Raw genomic sequence first — 18,534 nt, 5'->3', positions numbered from 1 at the left:
TCATTCAATGCTGACAACTGTACTGTAAGAAATGTCACAAACATAAATAATAAAAGTCACTACCACAAGACAAAAGCAGTCGGAGATTGAAATTCTCTCAGCGATCCATTTCTGCTGCCTGGGAAACCACGTTAGGTTTTCAACTCCAGATATAGCTGTTCCTGGATGATACAGTTCCAAAAGCTGTCACATCTGCCAGTGAGCACGAGAAAAAATCCCACAGCCAGCAGATCCAGAGCAGGGGGAGGGATCAGCTGGGAAGGAGGGGCAAGAAGAGAGAGGGGTCAGCCTCAGATGAGAGGAAGGGGTGGGAAGATTAAGGATGGAAGGGGAATGAGTGTTAGTAAGGGAGAGAGGAATGGTTGGGAGACAGGCAACCCGAGGAGGAGGGCACAGAAAAGAAGCAACATCACCCGGAGGGGAAGAAAAAAAGAAAAAAAAAAAAAAAAAAAAGAGAAGTAGATAAATGTTATCAGGAGTGGCTCGTCCCAACGCCCAGACAAAGGCAGCAGCATGCGCTGCCTTTTCACCCGACCTGCCTCCACCCTGCTCACGTCCAGCCACACGTTCCACTAGGACCCCGCGCCGTACGGAGCCGTGCTCATAGCCTCCCTCACTCACACATGCACTTGATGATAGCACGGCAGCACAGAGCTACTTCAGTCTCACTTGTGCAGTTTCCAGTTAAAAATAAGCTCTCCCTCCCCCTCCTTGCTGCAGCACTGAACTCGCTCATCAGCTCATTGCGTCGCTATCGCAGATCTGGATGCAGTTCTCTACATTCCTCCTGCCCCGGACGAGAGATAACGCTTGGTCCCTGGGCTCAAGAAAGCCATTCCCATCATTTCCAAGTCCTCCCACAGCTGATCTGCCAAACTGCTCTGGCCAGCTCCAAGAGGAGAGGGAGAGAAGGAGAACTCTTCCTACAGGACCTGAGGAACTGCAATATGCAGATTGAGTTTGCAGTGGGAAAATGAAGATCCCAGGGAACACACCAATTAAAAGGAAAAAATGTATTTCCATACTCTGCTGCTCAGGTCACCGTCATGTGCTGCATTTGAAATGGATTACAGGTTAACTAGGCCATTATCCATGCATGTCGTATGCATGTGTTCACACAAATGTATGTGTGAATATGCACACATGGAATTTCACTGCATCTCATACCTTCTAAAATACTCATGTTTGCCTTCCTGAGGTTTCCAACACTCTTAGTATTTATAACAAGCCATAAACTATCACAGCAGTTTGCAAATAAAGGGAAATGACAGGTTAGGTCCCTGAAGAGCTGACAAACTCGAACGTGACTTCACACAGCAGGGAATGGCAACAAGGGTCAGTGAAAGGGAAAAAGAAAAGCCAAACGGTCCAAAATCTGAAATGGGATCTAAGAGCACTGTCCTGACACCTTCTACATTTTTCTGCAATTCTAGTTTTAGAAATATTGGTTGAAGTATTTTTTTCCTCCTAAAGGAAGAGTGAATATTTCCTAGCTGTGCTATCCCTTTCCTCATTGCAAGTCCTTTCCTTCTATTCCTTTCTCCCTCACCAGCCCCCCATGGCAAAGCTGCATGTTGGAGCAAAGCAACAGCACAGCAAACTGATGTAATGCTCTAAATCCTGCCCAAACACACACGAGAGCACAGATTAATATTACATTAGAAATAAGCTTAGGGAAAGACATATTTGTTATATTGGTGGGTTTATTTCTGGGGAATGAGAAGAACAGCACAACTGGTTGGACATTTTTGGCCATATCTCCACTGAGCAGGGCCTGAAGGTGCTGCCTCTCTCTCCTCTGCTCCGTTTCCTTGCTCACAAATTAGGATTAAATCCCAGTGAACGCCTGTTTGCTCAGCTTGTTTGGGACGCTGCTGGGTTACATACTTTTAGATGTGTTTTAGTTATACCGTACCAAATTCATTCTGGGACATATATAAAAGCACTTGCAAAGAAAAGACCTCTTGAACTTTACAAAACCAGCACAGGCATGTACCAAATGCTAATGGGCTTTATCCCTTAACAAATAAAGTTTTCCATTATTTACAGTCCCCCAGAAATCCCAGCTGAAGTCACCATCCCATTGTGTCTGTCTCTGAAGTCAGGCCCCACCCTCTGGAGGTTTCATCTAAACAGACTAAAGGTGAGGAAAGGGAATTATTACCCTCATTTGCAGATGAGACAAAAAAAATTACTAGCCCTTTTTCTTCCCACCTATGTCTAGATGAGCAGATCTACAACATCTTTGAGCTATGTCTCCTGGCTGCTTTTTAACTTTATATCAAGGCCAGATCCAGGCCCAACACACCCTGGCTTGGACGGAAAACATGGGTGCAGGGCCCCAGTGGAGGCCAAGACACGCTCTGACCACAGGTTTGATCTCAACACCAGCATGTAGGTCCAGAAGCCTTGACAGAACTAAGCAGCACAGACAGAAATCACACCCAAACCTCAGCTGCAGTGCCTTCATTACAAGACCAGCCTCTCCCCCTTGAGCTCAGTGTGTGAGAGGGTACAGCCACCAAATGCTGCTGCAGCACCAGGGAAGGCAGCTCATTCATCGTGTCCTTGGCACACAGAGCCAGCAGGACGTGTGCTGCAGGTCACCAGGCTGAGACCAAAGCCACAACAACTCTGACCCTTCTCCCCCACCTTTTATGTGATTCATGTGGCTCATGTCCTGTTCTGGCTATACCAAGCCATGCTGTGCTGCACCTGACACTCACCTCACACCCACATCCCCTCCCTGAGCCCTGTCCAAAGAGCAGCTACATTGTTCCACATGGATTTCTCCACATTATTTTGCTATGAAGGATGCATCAGGGTTAAAACCAGGTTGCTGTATTTTGCTGTTAATCCAAAGCCCCACAGAGCTTCAAGACAGGGCTTGATGGATTCAGGGCTTCACTCTTCACTGTCTTGTGTGACAGATCCATTCAAAACCAGCATAAAAGTACTACTGAGATTAGAACAAGAACGTTTAAGGTCCTCTCTCCAAAAATCTACATGAATAGCAACATCTTGCATATCAGACAAGAGGTTACATTGGGACAAGCCAAGGGGCCACATCTGGCATGTGGGGTCACATGGCAGGGGAAGGAGCCAAGGCACTGGGCTGCAACACTGGGAGCTGCATCCTGCAGCTCCATGTGAGCCCTGGAAGCTCAGCATGCTCTTGCACTGCTCGCAGATGCAGCTGCCTCTGGCACACGGGGCTACGAGAGGGAAGCTGCAGCTCCATGTGCAAATGGGCACAGCACAGATTTTACTGTGTGCAGGAAGAGTCACACACTCAGGGAGCAGGGCTGGATTCTCACAAGCAGATCTGTCCCAGCAGAGGCACTGGTGACCACCACCCTGGATCCCTGTACTTGCTCCAGTAGCACAGCAAAGGGCTGACAGAGACACCCCGGCAATTCCCCAGATGACCCAAGTATAAAGATGCAAGAGTTAAACTTCCTTCCAGCCAACACTAAACAATCTCAGCCCCTAGTTATGCTCGTCATGTTCTCCCAAAGAGAGATACAAATATATTTAATTGCTGTCAGCAGCCTGCAAGACAGTTTGCTTGTGTTGTCCCCACAGGATAACTGATGGGAAAACTCCAGCCCGGGCAGTGCCCCCCAAAACATGGAAGGACAGATCTGCTTAACCCCACAACCTGCCTGACTCTCAGTGCCTTCCTGCTCACTGCTGCCAACACTGAGATGCAAATTTAAATTACAACAGACAAGTCTTCTCCCAGGGAATATCAGTTATCCTGCTCTGTTTGCCACAACTGTGAGTGTTCACACAGCCCTCTGTATGTTAAACCTGAGGTGCACTCCTAACATGAGATAAATGACTGCTATTGGCTACAGCTACATTTTGTTCATCAATTAATTACAAAATAATCTAATTACTAACACTACAAGTTAAATGGTGAGCCCTAGGGAAAGTGGAATTTCCTGAGACATTTTGAGGGAAACAGATTTCAACTTTTAGTCTCTGGGCACCCTCCATTCCCACTGTTCTTTTTTGCCAGACAAATGGAAGGTCAGTCTAAGAACAACAGTACCATTGGTAAGACCAAATGGCAGTGCATTAGTCCTTGAACCACATGGTAATCCTGCAGCTTAAGAAACCATAATGAGGAATTCTTTAAAAACAAGATCTGTAGCAGCCAAGTGCTGATTTTGTGCTCCATTGCACTAAGTCTGTGACATTATAACTCAAAGTCAGCGAGACTGGGGCAGGAGCAGCGTTGGTGGCACAGACAAGGAAGGGGCTCCCCAGGCCAGAACCCCCCCTGACAAAGTGTCAGAGGTTGCTGGGCTCTCTGCAGCCCTGAGCAGCACAACTCCTAGTGAGCCTTCAGCTACTCCTGCTCACTTGTGTCCTGTCCAGGTACAGCACTGATGTGCTGCTCTGAACAGGATGGAACTTCAGTAGAGTACCCCTGTGGGTGCCCAAAAAACCCTCAAGTGCAATACAGAGCTCAGAGCCTGGCTGTGTGTTTTTTACTTGCAGTTGGGCTAAGCTAGTCCAAGCCGCTTTAAGCAATTTTGTTTAAAGCAATTTACACAAATATTTAGCTCTTTTCTCTGCCTGTGAATTTCCCTAAGCATATTAAAGAAGTAGGTTAAAAAGAGCTCTTTTTTCAGATTGGAGGCAGGACAGCCAAACTTTAAAGAATTCTCCTTAATTTCATTCTTCTTGGGAATGAAAACCATTTTGTGGCCAAGTAAGTGTTGTTTCACACTTTGCAAGCCTTGGCAGCAGGACCCAGGGTAGCCTTCCCAGGTACATCCATACTCACACCCAGCTAGACAGAAACAGCCCCTGTGCACAGAGCAGACTTTCCATCTGGGAGCACAGTTACTAATCCAGCAATCTATTTGCTGATAGTGCTTTCCACTATTTGATCAGCTTTACTTCTAGATTCATAAATAATTGTTCACATAGCATGCAGGATGTATGTACCAAGGCAGTACTGAATGTTAAAAGCAATATAAAACTTCATCACATCATCAGGAATGAGATTTTTCTGTGGGACATGGCTGGAGAGAGAACAAGGCAGCAGCTTCCCTTCCCCAGCAGCTGTGTTAGGGGCTGACAGGTTGTACCCAAACAGAGAACCCAGAAAAGCAGACAAAGAGTGGCCAAAGGTCTCTTACTCTCCGTACATCCCCCAGCTTCACCTGAGAGCTCACACTCACCAGACACAAATTGCTCTTCTGTTTTTTTCAGTGCTCTGTCCCCAAATATATTAAAGCATTAATGCCCTGGTAAAGAAGAAAGCAAATATTAACAGACAGGACTGTTTTCTGTCACTGCAAATACCTGCCTGTATGCACCGGTTACCTGACAAAAATAATTAAATACAAATGCAGAATAAATCCGTATATTGTAACTTAAATAGAACAAGATTAGGCAGCTTTCAGCCAGCCAAAACACACACATCCAGCCCCACACGAGTACTCCAGCATAGCTTCAGGAGGTGTTCTGAAAGGATCCTGGCCAGCGCAGCTGCCAGAAGGTTGGGAAAACACACAGGAAGGGTTTAACTAGACCTCTCTGTAAGGTATGGTGAGGGTCCTTGCAGATAGAAGATACTTAAGAGCTCTGCTCTGTCTCCCGTAAAGGCGATGAGCATGCATGTTCCTGACATGCTGTCTGCTCTCTCAAGCATCATCCCGAGTCATTTTTAACCCCTTCTTCACCCCAAGTTTTAAGAGCATCACCCTGCGAGTTTGAACATTTTCCCTCCACATTCCCCATTCTCTTGAGTGTCAGTTGGCTAAACTGCCAGACCTCAGCCTCACACGTTGTCCCACCTCATAGACCCTGGAAAGTAAAAACCACAAGATCTTACTGGCAGTCCTGCTGCAACAATGCTGGTGGTGGACAGTTCCAAGGGAGAGGAGAAAGAAGGGTCTGGAGGTAAACTCTCCCACTGTCATGCAGCAAAGCCGATTGGAGGACGGTGTTGCTGGGCTATAGGAGTAAAGATGAAGCAAACTCCTTCCCAAAGGAATCCAGCTCCCAGTTTTTCTTCTCTTCCAGAAACATCCCTTGAGAGAAAAAAATTGTATGACCCCCTGAACTATTCTACTCTCACTTCACCCCAGGCGGGCACTGCCAACACACGTGTGATCATTACACTAATCCATGGCGGTGGCACGGCTCAGCTCCGAAGAGAAGGGGTTAAGCCGAGGCAGCACAGCCACTGGGAAGCAGAGACTTAGTTTAAACTGACAAACCCAGTCCTCCGTAAACACAGGGAACAAATCCCACGAAACAGCGGCCATTAGGACGGTTGTTCTGGCTTTAAAGCAAGCAAGCAAATCAATGTTGATCCCCAAATCTGCGGGAGGGCGCTTACCCCTGACTCCTCATTGCTCCGTGACCAGAGATGAAGTGAGAATGCTCCGCCACTGGAATCCGCTGACACGTCGATAAACTTGAGCGAGAAAGACGGCAGGAGAAAGCGGGAGAAGGAAAAGGGGTGGAGGCAAGTCTGACATGTTTGTACAGTGCCTGATTCACCTAAGCTGCCGAGTTTGATTTCAGGGTGTGGTAGCAGATGGGACACGGGAGCACTCAGCGTAGAGAAGACTCAGATTTCTGTTCCATGGAAAACGACAGATGCCAACAGCAGTCTCTTGGGACCATCTCGCCTTCTTCTCACAGTCTCCTCTCTTGGTCCCTAGAGGGGGATGAGAGAGAGAGAAAGAGCTCAAAGTCACACCTGGGCACCCCGATGTGCCACGTCTCAGGCAAGAACTTTGGGGCGATCATCTCCTATTCCCCTCCACCCTTTTTCACACCCCACTTCACTGTGACTTATTAAAGCTCCGCTCGTCAGCTCTTCTCCCTCAGCTCCACAGCCTCAGGGCCGGGAGCTGCTGAAGCTTCTAACAAACCCAACATCTCCGCCTGTGTCGCCTAGCTGCACATTTCGGGACCTGCCACCAATCCCTTGTCATTCCAGGAAGGAAAGCTTTGATTGCTTGCTTTATGGCTCGCTGTAGAAGAATTCATCCTATTTATTTGCATTGCAGATGAGCAGCACATGACCTGGTGCTTTTACTTTTCCCCTGTCCTCGCAATGAGTCAGTGCTGCCAGGTCTGGAGTCTGGGATCACCCTCTAATTCAGTTGTGCTGCCTGTGCCTCAGGCTTTACTGACTACTGGAAATAGACTTTCCACAAGCAGCAGGACACCAGCTCTGGCAGTGCCGCCTGGGCTTGGTGACTGGGCCATCATCAGAGGACACTTTGGGGATTACAGCCTGGAGCGTTTAGAGTTCATGGCAGCAAACTCATCAGCTGCCCTTGCTCCATTGCAAACAAGGAGGATTCTTGGCCTATCTAAACCACTGACAATGCTGGCTTAACCCTCAGATATTTTTAGGTCCAAAGAACAGAGATATAAACCATAAAAACCCACCCCTGTGACTTTTTAGGGTTTTTAAAATTACATTGGTTTTGTTGAACCACCCTTAAATAAATGAGAGACATGCTACAAATAATCATTAAGCGGTCACTATTATTGCTGAGAGTGGCTTGTCCCACAGTGATGAGCCAGCCCAGTGACCTTTTAGCCCTGTTCCCCCATTCCCATTTTCCTCCCTACCTGTCCATTCCAACTAAAACAGCTGCTGTATCTTTGTGCAACCACCTCAGTCTCAGCTCTAGTTGGAATTCATGAGCTCTACAGTACTATCATGGAGAAGGAACAGAACCAAGGCTTATAGAGACAACCTTTTGGAGCTGATGGTCTGAGGTTCCTAATCCTCATTTCCCAACCTGCTGGCTAAGTTGTGGAAGGCTGGTTCCCGAACGTGCAGTCACTGCTTCTACATTACACTGCAGGTCCCTGCCTGCCACAGTGACCCAGGTTTCCTGCCTGTTCCCTCCCCAGGGTATAGGAAATAGAGCCAGCCAGGTTCCTTTCTGTCTGGGGATTAGCTTCTCCCTCCTACGGGGCAGGCCCCATACACAGATGTAATCAAAAGCAGGAAAGTTCCCTTTAATAGTAAAAAATCATAGTAAATAACAAAGGGGGACAGCATTCTTTCCCAGCGCACTGGAACTCACAGGGCAGAGCAGCGTGGTGGAGGATCAGGGATGAGGAAGCAGAGTATGAACATAGTAGGTGTGGATGGCAAACCATCCCTGTCATCTGTGCACCTGGGCTTTGCTGCTGTGCCAGGCAGCGCGGAGTCATCTGCACAACCATGGCGTGGGGAGCGTCACACACAAACAGCTTCTGCAGTCTGCAAGGAGTCATCCAGCCTTGGAGCTCCACATTTGCATGAGTATTGTATTTCCTGGCTTACATGCTAGCACAATCTTCTAGAACAAGACTTGAGTTTGTTATAAATGGCAGAGCCTGATTTTACTTGTCAAGGCACAAGCTTAGATGAAACCAAGGCAGTTCTGAATCAGTGTGAACCTCTGCTGCCTACAATCTTAATGAAAAATTAGGACACTTCCAGTCTTTATATTCACAAGTTTGGTTCCAGCAGTCCTGCACACTTTGAAGAAAAATTTCCCAGTAAAAGTGACACGTCTCTAATTTTCCCCTTCAGCAACTATCCCTTTATTAGACATTTTACTGCTCCTTGCCTGCCCACTGCTCTCTTCTTAGCTAGAGAATTGCACAAGACAATATAAATAATTATACTGGTGCATTTATATAAACACACGATACACGCCCCACTCCTCCTACGGCTGCTCTCTCAGGTCCCGTCGGTCTCCGGGACAGCCATTCCTGGCAGCAACAAGTGCTGCAGGGTACGTTGACTAAATGTCTGCATTGCAGCCTGCCTGATTTATCTTCTCAGCAAAGGCCATTCCATATTCCATGTCCCTTCCCCAGACACAAAGCAAAGCAAATTTCAGATCCAAAGCGCTGATCTCACCTCGTTCCTCATCCTGCCCAGCCACATCATTGTGCTAGGAGAGCTCCAGGATCTCACATCCTGCACTGCTGCTGGAATAGGTTCCATTTAATCACCACTGGAGGAAGATTTTGTGATGAAAACCCCATTAGTAAATGTTTTCCTACTCCAATAGACAAAACTGGGAACTTTTAACTTAAAATATAAAAAGTCTGAGACAGCCAGGCCAACTGTACCATATACAATGTCTGTCTTCTGCCTCAGCCAGGAGAAACATACCTGCTCACCTGTCTGAAGCTTGTGGAAACTGAGCAAACTGCTAAGGAAAATGGATCTGTAGTCAACAGAGCTTCCAGGATAAACCTAACACCAAGGCACAGGAAATCTGATACATTTATGAAATCCCAGTAAGAACTACAGCAATTCCACCTATGAAGCCAGGCTGTGGCTCAGGACCAGACTTTCCATCAAGTCTTCCCTGTGCTCAGGGATCAGATAGGAAGCAGAAATGCTCTTCCACACAGAATCCCTTCCTCCATGGTTCTGTAAATCTAGAGAAGCTGGGCAGGGAAGTGAAAGAATACACTTAAGGATTGGGACAAAGGGGTCACTAGGAGAGAGGGTGTGTTGCACATCAGAACCAACCCGTGTGAGGAAGCACGAGATAGGAATCAAGTCTGGGAGTCTCAATCAACACATGACAGTGAAGCCAGGACTGCAGATAAGGAGGGAGCAATCCACAGGCAGTTTCACTTTAAATAAGTACTTACAGTTTAGCCACCTTTCCTTAAGGGTATCCCATTCGGAGGTGGGCAGAACATTCCAAGAGAGCATTACCTGGATAGCCAGCTCCAGTGTTTGGGTTATCGTCCTGCTTACTATGCATTGCTGCCATTATCCAGGTAAGATCCTGAGATGCCAGCAGGACAAAGTCCTGCTTGTACTCAAGCTGCATGAGCTCACCCAGTGTTTTTATCCAAGGTTTACAGTCTAAACCAGAAGAGGTTTTTTCCAATTCAAAACAAAACACAAATGCATGAGAGATGAAGAACTGGAAGTTCATCGAGCAAGTCCAGAACTCTGAGTGCTGTCAAAGATCTGGACACAGCCCCACACTCCTATCTGGCAGGGCAGTGGGGAGCTGAGTGTCTTTCTTTACCCTGTGCCAAACAATGCAGATTGGGGCACGTGGAAGAAGGGAATTTGTCCTGCTTCAGGCTCACAATGGGTTACAGCCAGGCTCTCCTGGCCAAACACCTCCCGTGGTGGAGCAAAGCGTGGCCAGCAAGGAAACAGCACAAGGACCTGCGAATTCTGCCAAATTTGCAGAATGCCAGAGGTAAGAAGCACAGAATCATTAAGGTTGGAAGAGACCTCTAAGATCATCAAGTCCAACCTTGGACCCATCACCACCTTGTCAACCAGACCAGAGCACTGAGCACCACATTCAGTCCTTCTTTGAACATCTCCAGGATGATAACTCCACCGCTGCGCTGGTGCAGTGCCCCAGTGCCTGACAACTGTGTCAGTGAAGAAAGCAGGTAAGCTTAGAGAGGGTAAGAAAACACCAGACTCTTTGAAAATTTTAACTCCTGCTCTGATGAGAAACTGAAGTTAAAGCTCAAGAAGATCACCTGAACACAGCACATGCTATTTTGCTACTGGTTAAATTCCTGTGGCTTGGTAGATGTTCCTGCAGATAATATCAATACAGCTTGGAACACAGCCACCTCACACGTCTTCCAGATCTTTTACTTGTATAAATTCACAGACTTATTTGGTTATAACAGAAGTAACATCATGGTCCACCTCACAAGGCTGTGCCACCCTCTACAAAAGGTGCTTCTTCTTCTTCCCACAAAAGCCGCGATGATGAGTCCTGCAATGGCGACATCACAGCAGAAAGCCCACATTGCCTACAGATTCCCAGGTCACCTTGGGAAAGGCATTCTGCATGCTGCTAAAATGACTGTGACAATGCTCTACTCCCCCAGAACAGAGGCGGCTTAATCTGTTGTTTTTCCAAGCATGCTGCGATCCTTAAGGATGCTATAGAAATGCAGATTGAAATCCCTCGCTGGCACCAGAGGAATACAGACCGCAGCCTCTGTTCTGAATAACTAGGTCAGTCAGCTATCGCTGAAGTATTAGCCAGAATCCAGCGAATTCCTAGTGGCTAAAATAACGGCTGCCGAAGTCTAACACCATTTGCTGCCATTAGTCACTCTACCTCTGGGTACATTCAAACCCAACTCTGCAGAGTTTAGAATAATTTGAGGGCTGGAGCCTATGCTTGTCAAAATCCAAGCACGTGCCTCCGTGCAGCACAGGTTTCCCATCCCACTTGCAGCCGTGTGGAGGCAGGGAACAACTGTCCTTGCAGCCAACTCAGCCTTACCCTGAAAGCATTCAGCCCAGGAAAATCAGGAATATGCGCTGCTAATCCCATGCCAGGGAACAGGCGTCACCTCCCAGCAGCAGCTTCCCTACAGCAAGTACAGAAGAGGCTTTGACCTATGGTGGTGAGTGGGTGACATTTTGGGGGGGAACGCTGATAGAGGCAGAGCAGCTATTCCTCTCTGTGGAAGAAAAGAAGGAAAGGGCTGACAGCTGCAATAGGAACAAGTATCCAAAATATATTTCAACCCCTTCCAGCTGCTGACACTGGATCAAGTATTTGGTTTCTTTTCCCTAGAAGCAGGAGGCAGTTGAAGGGTTAAACCTGGTTGGGGTTTTTGGGGTTCTTTTTTTTTTTTTATTATTTAATTTATTTTCAAGCTCTGGTTGTCTCAGGAGCCTGGCCTATGGTTCAGCTGCATGAAGTCATGCCACAACACAGCAGCCACAACCTGCAATGCAGGAACTGGACCTTCTTGTTCTGCCACTGAGAGCAGCATGTCACAATACTGAACCCTCGGTTTCCCTTATCTCCACAGGCAGCGAATGCTGTGGAGTCCACAGGAGGGGTTGCAAAGGATTAAATGATTATAATCCCCACTTAGAGATTTATTGATATAACACAGAAAAATGGTAGCTGAGACATCCTTGTCTTGTATTCGAACTGCTACGACAGAGGAACAAGTTAATTCCTACTTCCCCTAAGAGTGAGTTTTGCTTTCCTGATAGTAGTTACACAAGTCTTACTTTCTCTATCCTCAGCAATCTTCTCCATCCTTCATTTAGGCTGGAATTTTAATAGCTTGAATACTGCCCAAGCCAGAAGGAGGCACTGGTTTGTTCTGAGGTACCGGTTTCAGCACAGCACAGACTAGTGGGCAAACAGTAAAGTTCAACTACCACAGTCTCCATTAAAAACAAGTTTCCAAACTACCCAAAACATCTGTGCAACTACTAAGGCTGTCAGATTCCACAATAAGGAACTAAAGCATGCACACAGTCAGGCAATGCACGTTAGAAAGGACTGGAACACACCGGCTGTCTCTGGTACTGTAGGAACATTTTTCTACCACAGCCCTACCCTACAATTAAGGGAGGCCAAACTGAGCAAACTCCTTTTCTTGTTCACATGCTCTCTGAGGTGCCAAATAAATTCTATAAATAAATTAATTTTTATAAATACATTCCAACACAAAAAATATTAACTAGTTTGTCTCCATTCCACATGTGATCTTTGGGGGGAAAAAAGGCTTCTTAACACTTAAAATTACCATTTTTAAATTTAGATCTTGAGAATTTTAATGAAAACTGAAAGCCTGGGTAACAGTTGTGCCCAAAGATGTCCTGCAGAAATACTTGAGTATTTATCTGGAAAATTCCTTCATTTTCTTCTTTCCACAAGTAGCAGTCTTGGTCTAAGCACAGCCACAGACCACTGAAGGTGATCCACAGGCTAGGAGTAGCCAGAAAATTCAGGTGAGCCCAATTCTAACAGACTCTTTAAATGAATAAAATGTAATATTCCTAAATAAGTTATTGGCTCAGATTTATGTGACCCAGGCTGCTGTTTTGAGATGCTTTGGGAGAACGTATTTAGAACTTGGAGAGAACACAAAAGGCCAAAGAGCTTTGCAAGTTCCTGGTTCGGGAGCAAGCAGAATTATTTTCTTTCCTTTAATTCCAAACAGTATTCTATAAGAAAGAGGCAGAAATCAGGAGGTTTTCTCAGCAGCAGTCACAGACAGGAGCATTTTGTCTACTGACATCATCTCATGGCTGATGAGGTGCCACAAGATTCTAAGCTATTTGTGCCATTAATTAATACATTTAGGCTTCTAATGAAATAAACACAAGCAGACGTTTTTCCTTTTAGGCCCCAGTTACTCCATCCCAGTGCTAGGTTTGCAGTCTGACTTTTCTCCTTTCCCTGCACACTCAGGAGCTCTGATGGCTGCAGACTGAGAGTGTCCCCAGAGCCGACAGCCTGCTGCAGCATGACCAGCTCAGAGATGACTTGCCCAGAGAGACTTCTTCCCAAAGTCAGCTGTAACATCTGTTCTTCGGATGCAATCCAAAATCCCTTGAAACCAGAGCTTTTTCACTGACTTCCACAAGTGCTAGAAAGATCCTCATTCTAAGCTGGATGTTACAGGAAAGAAGTTAATTTCTAGCATTATTGTATGCAGTGATGTACTTTCTTGGCCAGGGCCCAAAGTACTCATTATGAAGTGTAACACCCTGCTTAATTCTTCCAGAAGCCAATCATAAGGCTACTATGAATTTTAATGAGCACTGAATCAAGACCCAGATGGTTTTTTAAGCCAAATTATCCTGTTCTTGGTTATTTTAAGATCTGTGTAGTGCCTTCTGGCCACTACATGTTAACTCCTCTGTTCCTGGCCCAGATTAAGGACAGATTTGAACCCTTCTCCTCCTCTAAGCACAGCTTTCCAGCTGTGCTGTGAAGACCCTCAGCTCCTTCTGTGCCTTGAAAAGTCACAGATTTAGAAGACTCAAATGTTGACACAGGTGGGGTAAAAAGGTTTCCACAATACTTGGCAGGGAAGAAAGTAAAAAAACTAGAAGGCCATCAGTAAGGGAACACTGACCCTACAGACAGTCAGCTCTATTTATCCAATTCTCAGGGACAAACAATTGAGCTCACAGCCATCAAGTTGACATTATCAACTTATGGAGTCACTGTCCCTACTCAAGTTGCTGAGTACCATTTGCTTTCTAGTTTGCAATGCCATGTTTCATTTTAACAATGACACAATCTTGTCTATACATTCTCTCCATGCCATATGAGCAGGTCACCTGCCCCTGGCCAGGGGATGCTGCTGCATTGCCTCGGCTGGGTCTACACCAAAAATGACACTGCTCAAAGACACAGTTTAGCTAAATTGATTTTTCAGAGCAGGTTAAAAATTGCCTTCCACATCTACCACAAGCTACTATCATCTTACTCTGTCCTTTGACTAGACTTGGGGGTTCTGGGGGAGAGCTGAGGGTAGTTGGTTGGTTGGTTTCACAGGTGGGGTAAAAGGGAGAGGAAAGGAAGAAGAACACAAAAGGAAAAAGGTTCAACTACCTGCTTTCCTGGTCCCCAAGTATCCAGGATCTTCTCTCACTGCAACAGCAGGTCTCATTCTAGTGTCCCAAAGCCTCTTCTTCATTATATACTCATAGAATCACAGAATAGTTTGGGTTGGAAGAGACCTTAAAGATCATCTAGTTCCAGCCCCCTTCCACGGGCAGGGAACCTTCCAATAGATCAGGCTCCTCCAAGCCCTAACCAGCCTCACTTGTATGGATTTTTCTTTTTGTATTCTGGGATTATTTCCACTCCCCTCACTCCCTCCAACCTTGTCTGTAAACAGATGGATGTCACAGAAATGAAAAGCATGAAATGGAAGGAGTAACCAAAACTGAAATGCAGCATTATGCAAGGCAGTTATGGAGAAGAAACATGTTATGTCACTGGCTGTTACTCAGTCAAGAGTGGTTAATGAGTTCACATTATTTAACCTTATTTAACCACCTCCCCAAAATGGGCATCACAGCTTGAGGAATGCAGATAGAACTCTAAGATGATCGAAAATAAGGAATGGGAGGGAAATAAGGAAACCAAAAGTGCTTAATGCTCTTTCTTGCCTTCAGAGGCATGACATGGGGCACAGTTGTCCTAAGTCTGGGTCTGAAATATTTGTTTTTAATTCACAGAAAACACCCTGACTGAGCAGCAGGAGTGCAAGTGACGCACAGAACTTGCCATCATTTCTTAAAGCAGAGGGAGCTCAGTCTCTGTGCTGGGATTGCCAAGTCCTGCAAGAACATCCAGCTCAGAAATTCAGACAGCTCTGTCTTTGGAAGTGGCCTGAGGAACGTGTGCTTTAACCAGCATCTGTCCCTTTTCACTTGAACCACATTTGAACTTCTTAGCAGTGAAAAATCATTCTGCCCTGTTTCTATTCCTCTGAGAAATTGCACACAGGCCCCTCTTATTACTACATTAGTGTAATTTTGTCTCTGACATTCCCCCTGAGAGGAATTACTCATGTCCTGCTATTATTTATTTTACTGCTAAGAACCTGGGTTTTAGGAGTAGTTTTAATTAAATACCAATGCTCCTCCTCCTCAATTAGGATCACCTTTATCTAGGTTGCTGTGCTTTGCATTCTCTAGCAGCAACACTTGTTTCCTCTTATTTATCCATCCTACCACGGTTCTCTCTGGAACTCAAAAAAGCCCCCCCCTACCACCAAGTCATTGTCAGGCAAAAGACAAGGTTTTACCAGATTTAAAGAACCATCCCACGGAAGATAACCCGATGTTTAATACTGGCTATGCAGAATTCCAGTTTAAAATTATGTCAAGTGGCACTGCCAAAAGCAACAGCAGCAGCTTTCATAATCCCCCAAAGGCTGCTCTGCTGGCCTGTCCACCAGTCCACAGCATGTGGCTACTACTGTCCTTTTCTGATTTCCCTGCTCCTCTGGGGCCTTGCTTCCACTTCCTTTGCTCCTCCCTACCCTCTCATGTCGTGATTTTCTTTGGGAGTTTGAAGTGCAGCACAGCCACCTCTGGGTAAACACCTCTTCAAAGTCTTTGCTGTCCCTGGCTAATGAATCAGATCACAATATATTCCAGACTTGGGTACACAGGATTCTTGGAAGCTGCCCTAGATTAATGATTTAAGAGTTATTCATTCATGCTCCCCAAGTGACAGAGGCAGAACTGATGACTCCTGACTTGGAAGCTGGCAAGAATATCCTCAACTATTTCTACAGAGTGGAATCAAGCTGCAGCAACTACATCCAAGTGCGTGAGCTGATCCAGTGCCTGGCAGCGACAGCTGCAGACACAGCACAACGTTACACAACCACTGCTGGCACCAAGGCCCTCCTGGCCACCAGCCCCTGCCTCAACACTGGCACAGGTGCCCTTCCCCAGGCAACCTCACCCAGCCATTCTGCAGCCTGCCCAGGGCACAAATTCCCTCCAGGCACTGTTTGGTTCCCACCTTCCTAGGGAAAAGAAGAGGCAACAAATTATTTTGATGTCTCTCTTCACAGACTTGACAAGGCTTTTTTCCAAAAGTTTACTGACTATAGTTATTTTCCTAACCAGAAGGTGGTTTTGTTTTATGAGCACATTATTCCTTTTCCAAGAGCAAAATGGAACTGCATTCACATATTAGCACCATTAGCATGCAAAGAGAAAGTGTGGATGCTCTGCCCTGCACTTCTGGGCTCAGCAAGTGCCTTCCCTCCACGGCTCCAGCAGCTCTGCCAAATCCATGCTCTGCTGTACTCCCATCAAGGACTATCATTTATACCCATGACCTAAGCACACATTTCTCAGGCTGGAGGGTTCCCAGCTAGGAATCATTTCAGTATATGGAAGGGACACCGATGAGCAAACATTTTTTAGGTGTTACCAGTTTTTTTCAGAGCCATCTCTGTACATTCAAGCTATTTTTTCCCTACCTTTAACAGGCTTTTCCTGCAGCTAGGACAAGCTCCCTACTACTTTCTGGCCTCTCAACCAATAGTTTTCAACAGCCATAAACTGATTGTTCAGGTGTCATACAAATTAAAAAAGAAGTTTTATCTCCTTGCTCTAGGTTTCAACAGCATTTCCTCAAACCTTGCCAATTAAAAAACTTTAAGTCCAAATTCCCAAGGCAGGAACCATCTTCATTTCGCCTCCTACAGAACACAAATAATCTAGCAATGTTGAAAATCACTAAATTAATAAACCATAAGCTGATGTCTATTTACTAAATTTTACTTTCATTCACCTACTGTTCTTTCAATACCCATCATTCTGCTACTTAAAGGTAAGTTTTACAGGCACAGTCCCCGGCATTTATTCACCACTAGAACACAGGCAGTGTTAAAAAAATTCTCTCCCACTCATTTTTATGGCTTCAGACCTCAGAAAATTAGCTCTTATTGGTTGATTTTTCAGCCTAAAAAGGCAGTACCAGAGACATAATACATTTATCTGAATTCTACAGACCGGGAAGGTAATAAAAATGCAAGAAGTCATTTTAGTTTCAGTGTCCAGAATGCTGAACCCTGTTGCCCCATCTACCTCCCACAAAAGCAGGCTTACCTTGAAAAAAGATCCCAGAGAAATACTTCTGGAGTAAATTCAGTCCCTTCTTCCTTCAGACTGCAGGTTGCTGCTTGTCTTAAATACGGGAAACATCCCTTGCTTCAGGCAAAAATTCTCAGCAATTTAGTCTTAAAGCTTCTGCAGAAAACTCCTCATGCACGTGCAAAGCCCCCGGCTCCAGCTGCTTTCTCAGCGGCACTGCCCCTTGCCAGGTGCTGAGCAGTGATCCCAGTGCTCCCACCCCTGTTCCTGGCAGGCAGTACAGGTGGTAGCACAACTCAGGGAAGGTACAACAGCCTCACAAACACCAATTCCATTGAAACCTTGCAGTTCCGGCTGAGGAGATCTCATTGCAGACACATAGCCCTGTCAGGATGCTGGGATGCAGTGAGTCAATGTTTTCTGGGACCTTTTTTTATCGTGGGCTGATGCTGTGAGCTCAGCAAAGAGGATGGCACAGTGCCTTGAGTGGCATTTTGCACAAAAGGCAAAAGCAAGATACTAATCAAGATTCTGGTGTGTAGAGACTCCATGCATTTTCCCCTCAACCGAGCCTGGAAAACACAGGCTTAGCATCACACTGGGGTGGGGAAAGAGCTACAGACATAACAGCCTTACACTTTGAGAATCTGTGATTAAAGACTCTCATGCCCTGTAAACTGCAGGCCACAAGTGGCAAATAAAGTGTCATTCCATCACAGACTCCTTTCTCTATGTGGGGAGCATTGCCACGTCTTTTTGTGGATGTCAGGACTCTGGGCATTGTGCTGGTCTTGCATAACTTGCCTGGGTCCCAAGTAATGCAATTTCTAAAATTGCAAAAGCTAATACAAAGTTGTCACTTCTGCAGGCTAGGTTTCAGCAACAGTTCGCCTGGCACCCTGAGAAGGAGGGTAAACTGTTCTATGGCTTCAGACTTCACAGGGATGTAAATGAGGACAGATTTATTAAGGTGATTGAAACAGCTCATACTGGCTGAAACTCTGCAGCTGTAACCATTATATTCCTGATCCTTGAGTCCAAATGCAACCCAGCAGAATCCAATGTTTTAATCAAGACACCAAGTGCCATGGCTTCTCCCCACTGCAGTTTAGAAATCAACACCAGCAGGGCTGCCAGGGAGGTAA

The 18,534-nt window shown here is 46.0% G+C and overlaps 1 protein-coding gene across 5 annotated transcripts in view; it reads right to left on the bottom strand.

The window, feature by feature from the left end:
* Nucleotides 1–17,853, bottom strand: part of PAK6 (p21 (RAC1) activated kinase 6) — a 38,151-nt gene extending 20,298 nt beyond the window's left edge. Inside the window, exons 1-5 of one of the 5 annotated variants that reach the window (XM_063158407.1) lie at nt 17,405–17,853; nt 6,365–6,688; nt 5,855–6,053; nt 5,199–5,264; nt 67–254 (exon numbers count right to left, since the gene is read on the bottom strand). The gene's annotated coding sequence lies outside the window, so the exon portion shown is untranslated. Of the gene's footprint in view, nt 1–63; nt 255–5,198; nt 5,265–5,854; nt 6,054–6,364; nt 6,689–8,908; nt 9,009–9,166; nt 9,188–17,404 lie in introns of those variants that run through there. The other 4 variants (XM_063158406.1, XM_063158405.1, XM_063158409.1 and 1 more) reach the window with 4 other exon arrangements.
* Nucleotides 17,854–18,534: the final 681 nt, after the last annotated feature.

The sequence above is a fragment of the Melospiza melodia genome, chromosome 6 (assembly GCF_035770615.1).
Source record: "Melospiza melodia melodia isolate bMelMel2 chromosome 6, bMelMel2.pri, whole genome shotgun sequence".
Taxonomy (NCBI): Eukaryota; Metazoa; Chordata; class Aves; order Passeriformes; family Passerellidae; genus Melospiza; species Melospiza melodia.
Note: the sequence above shows the minus strand (reverse complement) of the source record. Positions and strands in the feature narration are given on the sequence as shown.